The sequence below is a fragment of the Hyaena hyaena genome, unplaced genomic scaffold (genome assembly GCF_003009895.1).
Source record: "Hyaena hyaena isolate Hyena2069 unplaced genomic scaffold, ASM300989v1 scaffold_735, whole genome shotgun sequence".
Taxonomy (NCBI): Eukaryota; Metazoa; Chordata; class Mammalia; order Carnivora; family Hyaenidae; genus Hyaena; species Hyaena hyaena.
In genome coordinates, this window is record NW_024081369.1 from 182,571 (window position 1) to 192,279 (window position 9,709).

General features: G+C 40.2%; 1 long non-coding RNA gene across 1 annotated transcript in view; it reads left to right on the forward strand.

Annotated features, from left to right (window-relative positions):
* LOC120220921 overlaps nt 1–9,165 on the forward strand; it is a 77,648-nt gene extending 68,483 nt beyond the window's left edge. Inside the window, exons 2-3 of the long non-coding RNA XR_005525690.1 lie at nt 7,279–7,409; nt 8,767–9,165. This is a non-coding gene — a long non-coding RNA (uncharacterized LOC120220921). The remainder of the gene's footprint in view (nt 1–7,278; nt 7,410–8,766) is intronic.
* Nucleotides 9,166–9,709: the final 544 nt, after the last annotated feature.

Genomic DNA, 9,709 nt, shown 5'->3' on the forward strand with positions numbered 1-9,709 from the left:
ATGGCATAGCTCTGAATCACTGAACAAGACTTGTGGGCATCTTGAAGAGAGAGTTGATAAGCATGCTATTAGTCATGGCATTTAGGTAACTTAAGTTCTTACAGTTATATTTATTTTCCTGGAGAAGTATATTCTGGAGCAAACAGTTAAGCTACTTTGCTTGTTTTCAGTACTGTTTAACATATATAGAGAAAAATATCCCAGTCTCAATATTGTTTAACACAGAGACTGGAAATTATGGTGATTTCAGTTCTCATTTCCAACCCTGAAAATCTGTTTCTTTTCTTTGGTTTGGCAACATTTTCAGGAAAGTGGTAATAATGATCAATCTCACTTTTGACTTCAAAATCCTCTGTTGATTACACATCAGGAATTTATATACAAAACCAAGTTTTCTCACTCACATTGTATTTGATTTTATCATCATATAGTTACTAAAGACTTGTTCATTTATTTTTTTAATTTTTATTTTTTTAACGTTTTATTTATTTCTGAGAGAGAGAGACACAGCGTGAGCAGGGGAGGGTCAGAGAGAGAGGGAGGTACAGAATCTGAAACAGTCTCCAGGCTCTGAGCTAGCTGTCAGCACAGAGCCCGATGTGGGGCTCAAACCCACAAACCCTGAGATCATAACCTGAGCTGAAGTCAGATGCTTAACCAACTGAGCCATCCAGGCACCCCAAGACTTGTCCATTTAATACACGTATTTTGAGAGCATGTTTTATGTCAGTTTAACTGTTAAAAAAAGTAAATTTGTTCCCAAAATGAATAAAGGAAATACACTCACTGTAAAATCTTTCATACTTACTTAACAAATGCCTTTCATAAGTTGAGTTATGTTTTGAAGGGCAGGGAGGCGTGCATGTAACAATCACAAGTGTTTAATATGAGACTGGATAATTAATAATCATAGAGGTGATATTTAGTTGTTTGGGGTTATGTTGACTCTATACTCTGCTTAAAATCCCAATTTTGATTTCTAGTTTCATCTCTGATATGTAAAGAGCTTGGAATTCATCAGTCCTATTCTTATAACAAGAAAAAGGTGAATAAGATAAAGCAAAGACTTTTCTTGGAACCATCAAGAATTCAGGTCATTCATAGGGCACAGTCACAAAAATCTGGAGAGAGAAACAAATCCAGAAAACATCAGCCAAGATCTATACCTGGAGCAGAAGCTGTAGGAGCCATAATCTGGTGGAAACACTCAGGTGGATATTTGGTAGAATTGCTGGAGGCTGAGTGTACACTAGTTTGGGAATGAAAAGTTTCTGGGGCTGCAAGCTTGGGGTAGACCCTATACATCAGTGTGTTTTACCTCCGGAACCCCATAAAGTTCTCAGGGTAAAGATTCAAGAAAGATCCCCTCAAAGTTTTGTGCAGGAAGCAGAAGTAGGGTTATCTTTGTGAAATATGCCCAGACCATTCTCCATAAAAGGAAAGACACTGCAGGAAAAACAATGGCCAGACCTTCATCCCAGCTAGGCAAGGAATATTCCTCCCACTCCAGCCTCTATGAGCCTTCCTGTCCCACCTAAAGGGAAAAAGGAAAGCTAAGAAACATTTATGAAGGGTCATAGTCCAGGGACACAGGAAGATTGAATTCACTGAAAGATTGAGATTTAATCATAAGGTTATAGGACACTTCCACTCTGCCTTACCTTACCACAATACCAACAACACTTCAGTGTAATAACACTTGGTTTCAGCAGAAAAAACTGCAAGTGTCAAACTCTGAGGAGGAGTACTTATGAAAGCCCAAAGTTAGCAGGGAATATTAAAACAATATAGCTATAGCAAATGCTAAACACAATAGAACTCTTAGCCAGATTAATACAAAACCTCACACTAAAGGCCTATTTACTTCAGGTCCCATTACTTGATGTATATGCTTTCAACAAAAACTTAAAAGGCATGTTAAATGTCATATATGTGTGTATGTATGTGTGTTTGTGTGTGTATCTTATGCTATATATAAATGCTTTATTATGTATTTTATATATAATATATAAGATTATATATAAGAATATATTACATATATTATATTCTATTACACATCCCATTATATTACACACATATTATATCTTATATATAAGACACATATATAACTTACAAGGTCAGAGAATAAGGAAATAGTCCAACAAACAAACAAACAAAATCCCCACAATGTTGGGGGTATGTTAGAGGGACAAACTAGTCAACTGAAAAAAACTCCCAGTGGCCAGGTCTGAGACAATTTAAGCAACATAATAAGTAAAGTAGAATCAATTATAACCCACAGTTTAAAATCTACTAGTCCATATTGATATAAATAAATGGTTGACTAAATAAATAAATGGAGAATAAAAAGCAAATCTCCCTGCAGAAGAATTACAAAGAATTTAATGTAGATACTTGTCCCTCATGGAGGTAGAGATTAATTTTCCTGTCTTTATGCATGGCCTGCACATAGTGAGTCTCTTCCAAAACATATAGTATGGGAGAAAGAAAGAGAGTGAAGAGGAACTTTACTGTGGAAAAAACTTGCAAACACTTCTTGGCCTGGTAATCAAGGTTGACACCAATAGCAATATCATCTTAAATACATGTGCTTTTGATATGATGTGATGACAGTGGCACTTTACTCTTCTGGTCTTGTTCCAGAATATCCATCATCTGTCAGATCATGAGAAAAACATCAGACAAATCCCAATTGAGGGAATTCCACAAAATAACTTACCAGTACTTCTCAAAACTGTCAAGGTCATCAAAATTGAGGAAAGTCTGAGAAATTGTCACCACCAAGAGGAGCCTCAGGAGACATGACAACCAAATATAAATTGGTATCTCAGATAGGATCCTAGAACACACACAAAAGGATATTAGGTTTAAAAAGAAACTAAGTTAGGGGCGCCTGGGTGGCTTAGTCGGTTAAGCGTCAGACTTTCGCTTGGGTCATGATCTCGCGGTTCGTGGGTTCAAGCCCCGTGTCGGGCTCTGTGCTGACTGCCAGCTCAGAGCCTGGAGCCTGTTTCAGTCTGTGACTCCCTCTCTCTCTGACCCTCCCCTGCTCACGCTGTCTCTCTCTCTCTCTCCTAGAAATAAATAAAACATTCAAAAAAAATTCTTAAAAAAAAAAAGAAACTAAGTTAGAGGGTGCCTTAGTGGCTCAGTTGGTGAAGCCTCTGACTTTGGCTCAGGTCATGATCTCACAATCAGTGAGTTTGAGCCCCATGTCAGGCTCTGTGCTGACAGCTCAGAGCCTGGAGCCTGGTTAGGATTCTGCGTCTCCCTTTCTCTCTGCCCCTCCCCCGCCGGCATTCTGTTTCTCTTTCTCAAAAATAAATAAACATATAAACATTTAAAAAAGAGAAACTAAGTAAACATGAATAAATACTTAGAGGTTTGTAATAATGTACCAGCATTGGCTTATTATTTGTAACAAATATATCATATTAATGAAAAGTGTCAATGAAGAAAACTGGGTATAGAGGATAAGGAAACTCTGCATTCTTGTCTCAAAATTTTTCTGTAAATCTATGTTCTAAGAGACAATGTTTATTTTTTTAAAAATCCCAACCTTCAAGAATAATTGTTTTGGAGAATGCAGACTGAGTCATTTGGACAGACTTAACATAATAGCAACATAAAAGATGGCTACTACGTCCAGGAAGGCTGAGCAAATTTCCATGATGTCAAACAACTCGTATGGTTCTCCTAAAGACTCGTGACCATCTGGGTGAAGCGTAAGGATGACACCAACATCTGGATACTCATATCTACACACCTATCCTTCAGCTGTGAAAAGATAGGGTCACTAGGTCACAGAAAAAATCCTCACAAATTTTTTAATACTGAGTCTTCAGTCAAGAGACGGGGATGAACTTCACATAACCTTGAAACAACACTGCCTGGCTCATTGAGAGTGGCTGTCTGTTAATGCTGACATTTTCCTTTGAAAGTCCATTGTCTTGCTTCAGGCAATAGGCTACCAAAAAAAAAAAAAAAAAAAAAAGAAAGGGATGGAAAAGGCAGCTTGAGATTTATGATCTTATTGTGATTATGAAATTACAAAAAGGAGCCAGCCTTGTCCATGCTAGCTGCAGACAAGTGTAGCTATAACTAAAATTTACAGGATGCATAAAAAGAATCACATCGGCAGAGTGCTGTAAATCCTGACTGCCCAGTCACCCCAGCAAATTCCTAATGGATTATCATGCCCTCATGTTTAAATGGCTATTCTTAAGAAGTAAAGGTAAGTGACAGGTTAAATACATAAGCAAACAGTGAAATCATTTCATTTCCTGAATTTGGGATGGGTGGGACGGGTGGAATAACCCACACTGGGAAACAGAGTAGATGTCTGCAGGAAACTTTCATTCACATCCCTACTAGATGATGCACTTGGAACAAGTCTCTAGGGAACAAGGCTCTAGTTAGGGCTCTACTAACATCACAAAACAACATTCTCACCATCAAAGAGGCCACTCACACATAGGGAGAAAATCTGCTAACCTGTGGCAATACAATGAAATAACTCCTCTGAGAGGCAAACCTGGTACTGACTGGACCAAGTACATGTTATATTAAGTCTTTTTTTTAAAAATATTTTTATTTATTTCTAGGGGAGAGAGAGAGAGACAGCGTGAGCAGGGGAGGGTCAGAGAGAGAGGGAGACGCAGACTCTGAAACGGGCTCCAGGCTCTGAGCTGGCAGTCAGCACAGAGCCCGACGCGGGGCTCGACGCAGGGCTCGAACACACGAACCGCGAGATCATGTCCTAAGTGAAAGTCGGACGCTTAACTGACTAAGCCACCCAGGCGCCCCCATGTTATATTAAGTCTTAAGAAGTCTAGATTTTATGCTGAGGGGATGGGAACTTACTGAAGAATTATAAAACTATTATTTGTTTAATTCTAGAAACATTATGATGGTTGCAGTGAGGAAGCAAATTATGAGTCTGTTGAAGTTTTCCAAGAAAGAGACAGATCAACTGGGACAATGGTCAGAAAGATATAAAGGAGGGATCAATGCAACACTGGCATCTTTGTGTGGGAGAGGAGAATGGGAAACCATTCCTAGTTGTGTGATTCTTGCAGCAGGATGGATATTGGTGCCTTCAGTAAGACAGGAAATAATGAAGGAATCCTAGGTTGGATTCTCTGGAAATGGGCTCTGGGATGGAGTATTTCATGCAGAAGCTGTATGGGAAGTCCTCTTGGGAGGCACCTGTGGGGAGTGGGGACAGAGTACTAGGTAGAGTCCATCCCATGATATGGTTATAACTGAGGACTCAACTGATCCTACAAGAGCTCTGAAGATAGAACAAGCCCTCTGAGGTTTTCCAAATTGAGACAAGGGGACTAGGCCTCCATATTCCTATGGCTCACTGGCCACAGGGTGCACTCTCAGAAGGGTATGCCTCTGAGAAAATGAATTTCCTAGAGCCTAAGATGATTTACAGGAAGGGATACAGGCAGATATATCTCCAGCAGCATAAGGATAGCTATACTGATTCTGAAGAGGGGAAGGAGTACCACAGTATCCCCCACAAGGCTATTTTTTGGGGGGTGGAAGTAAGAGTTCAAAAAGTCATTAATTTTTGAGAATAAAATATTCTTAGACTCCAAATTCAGGAACGGACAAAACTGATTGGTTTTGTTTTATTTCTGTTTGTTTGTCTGCTTTTACTACAGTAACAAGTAACCACCTGAGGTTATGCCCCATTAATAACAATATTCAGGTTAGCCCATCAACAACAGCCTCACTGGAGCAACCACACTTCCATTTCTTAAGATGAGCTCACCTGTGACACACCCAGATACAGACTTCCAGTGGGCAACTGAACAGCTGCACAAATGAGCAGGAGCTAGAAATGGATATCTGAGTTGGAAATTAGTTGTAGTTATCAGTTCATGGCCAGTAGCTGGTGCCATGAAAGCAGAGACATTGCCTGGGAGTATATGGAAGATGAGGAAAAGAACCAGGTCTAGAAGCCTAGGAAACCTCCATGGGTTGCCATATTTATCAAACTTTAATGTGTCTATGAATCTCCTGGGGGAGTCTTTTGAAAATGTAGATTCTAGGGTGCTTGGGTGGCTCAGTCAGTTAAGTGTCCCATTCTTGATTTCGGCTCAGGTCATGACCTCAAAGCTATGAGTTTCAGCCCCACACTGTTAGTGCAGAGCCTGCTTGGGATTCTCTCTCTTTCTCTCTCCCTCTCTGCCCGTCCCTCTCTCCCTCTGTCAAAATAAATAAATAAACCTAAAAAAATGCAGATTCTGTGATTCAGTAGACGTGGTGTAGGCCTCTGAGATTCTATATCGACAGAAGACTTCCAGATATAACAGATATTACTGGTCATTGGATCCTTGTTACTATGAGTAACAGGTGTTAAATAATGGGAAGAAGAAAAGACAAAGACCAGAAGATGAAGGAAGATCCACAGAATTCACAGGACGACAATTGAAGTTCAAGAAGACAGTTAGCATTTGGCACGTCTACATGTGCTTAAACACAGGCATGGCTCGAGTGCTAATGGAAAGGCTCCAATTGCTTAGAAAGTCCTGATTAAACCACATACTTACTCCTTGTAGAGTAATATAAAAAATGAGCTCTTCTGACATGGATTCATATACAATATTAGCTAGTAGGGGTTATGTTACTAAGAAACAGAACACTGAGTGGAAGATAAAGTAGAAGGGGGAATAACCTATGATGATTTTGAGAAAAAGGATGAGGCAGAGGAATGGCACCAGGGATAGATCAGCACTGGATAGTTGGCTGCAGAAGACACAAAGAAGGAACATCAGGGAGAGGGAAAGGAACTTTTTAAGTGCAGACAAGAAAAAAGAAGATAGACAGTGCCTGTTCAACACTATTGCCAAAGGATTGTCCCAAACCCAGAAAGCACAAGAAAGAAATGTGCATTCTAAGGAATTAGTGGATTAAGGAATGAACAAACATTTCAAATACACAATAGTTTCATAGATAATTTTGTAGGAGTGGGTGCTTTAGTTGGGGTTTCCCCCAAAGAAGGCTGGGGGCAGGTAGCTTATTTGTGAGGTGATATCATAGATAGAGCAAGAGAATAAGACAGGAAAGCAGGTAAAGCCAATATAAGTGCACATAATCAAGGTCACAGTTGTTAGTCAAAGGGGCTCACTTCTGTCAGCACTTCTGAGAAGCTTTCAGAATACTTCCCAAAGTGTCCATCTGTCTATTCACCACCTTGCATTGGTGGAATATTATCCTCTGTAGACATTAACCCTCTACCCTTCTGGCCTGTTCTTGCTGCAGATTCAGAGGAATCCCTGAGCAAAAAAGGCATAAAGACCTGCATATCCCATGCTGGAGATCGGGCTCTGCCTGAAGAAATGAACTTGACCTCATGTGGAAATGCCCACCTGCAGCTATGGCTGAATTCAGAGGTGGGATGAGGGATGTGATGCCATATGCCAAAGACATCAAACGCAAGGCAATAAAATTGGTGGATCTGTAGATACTTTCCGAGGCAGTGCACTTTGCAGCTTCCAAGTCCAGGATGCTAATACAAAACAGTGGTTAGCTGGGGGTTGCTAGTAGTTGCCTAGCAGTCTAGAAGCTACAATCAGCCTGTTATCACCATGCACAGAGATGCTTTGTAAATACTTCCCTGGAAACTCTGTTTTCCCAAATTAATTGGCCAAGCTAAACCTTTGTAAGCAGTTGTACAAGAGGTAAACTTCAGCTTGGTCCCTGCCAAAATCATCACAAATCCTGAATTAGTCGGATGTGAATTAATGAGCTTTTAGCGGAGCTTGGTTTTTGTCAGACATATTGATCCTGGAGTGAAACAGCCCATTAAAGGCTATAATTAAGACGCAGTTTCTGTTTGAAGATGAAGTGCCTGGGCAGGGACAAATTGCAAGATGCTTGTTCCTGTGAGGCTGACAGGTGATCAGGGGATGAACATGTAGTTGGAGTTTCTCTTGTTTTCCTCCTGATAGGAAACCACAGCCAAGTTTCAAATGAAACAAATCAAGTTTACACAATTAGTTAGACCCTAAAAGCTAGAGGAGCTCCAGAGCCACAAATTACTGTTAGAAATAGTTTTCCTACTAAGCACGAGGAACCTCTTTTGTATTAAATAAACCCTCTTCTTTGCTTGCCGGCTTGCCTGCTATAATAACAGGGGTATTTTTTCCCCTAATTAGACTTCCTCTCACGAGAGAATTGCATTTGTTGGAAAGACTCATTCTAATATATGTTTGGAGTGTTAGCAAAAACCCAACAAGAAGGAGCACTAATAGAGACCAGGTGTAGACTCTAGTGCGTAAGGGACACAGCGAGAAGAGCTGCTGCCTGTGCCAGACGGGATGTTAAGATCCAGGGGTGGACAGTGGGGTGGCAGTGGTACCTGGATGGCCCAGTCAGTTAAGAGTTGGACTTTGGCTCAAGTCCTGATCTCACGGTTCCTGAGTTCGAGCTCCGTGCTCATAGTTCGTGAGTTTGAGCCCCAAGTTGGGCTCTGTACTGTGCTCTCTGCTGTCAACACAGAGCTGGCTTCTGATCCTCTCCCACTCTCTGCCCCTCCCCCGCTCATGCATGCATGCATTCTCTCTCTCCCTTTCAAAAATAAACATTAAAAAAAATGATCTCCTGGAGAGCAGAGGTCTAGAACAAAAGCTGATGGGTGTGTAGAAAATGTGAACCCTTCTGCATTTTCCTTTTGGAAGATTCAGGAAACTTTCTGTTTCTCTCTAATATATTTCACATGGCTGGATTTTTTTTCTTTTTTGAGGAAAGTGAGGAGACGGAGGTTTGTGAGCTGGGTACAAGGTGAAGACAGACTGCAAACAGAGATCACAGGACAACTGCTTGCCACCCAAACTCAGGGCAAATGAGATCCTTTGAAGACAAGTGGTAAAAGGAAACACACAAATCATCTTCTGTACCGGACAGAAGGAGTAAGCAGAAAGGAGGGCAGGGATTTAAGGAGTGAGGTGTTGTACAAAGTACAATATACATTTCTGGTTTCATCCAACTGTAAATTGGAACACTGGTTATCACACTCAACAACAGTTAGAGGGCAAATATAATGGTGCACAGCCCAAGGAACAATAAAATACACCAGAATGTTCAAGTTCACATAATATCCTAAAATAAATAGACATAAGTAAATGAAGAAAATTGACTTTTGCCTTGAATAAAATACACAAGGAAAGGGAAAACACAGATCAGCTTAATCCCAACTGGTGTCTATAAAATCAACTTTAAGAAAGAAGCATGTGATTTTTTACATAGTTCTGATCACAAAGGTATAATATGATTTGTACTCACTTGGAAGAAAACCAACTAGCATAATAGTTACCTCTCAGGAAGACCTGAGCCTATTCAAACAAATTTACCAAGGATACCCAACCGGTCCCCATAATAAGATGATTTCATGACACTCAGAGGTAGATGATCAAGTAATATGTGCACATGGAAGAATGCCAGATAACTGAAACTACTCAGGGGGAGAAACAAATCATCTTGAAAGGGGGAGGGGGTAGAGGGATCCTTGAACAAGATGCTTTTGAGTCAAATTGGCATTGCATTAATCCTAATAGCCCGCTACTGTAAGAAGTATATCCAACAAAATCAATGGATAACAGAATTTTGGTAATGGTTTGTTTTGGTAATGACTTGTTCAGACTCCTTTCTGTGCTTTATACTTATCATTAATTTTATGGCAGTTTTATAAGTA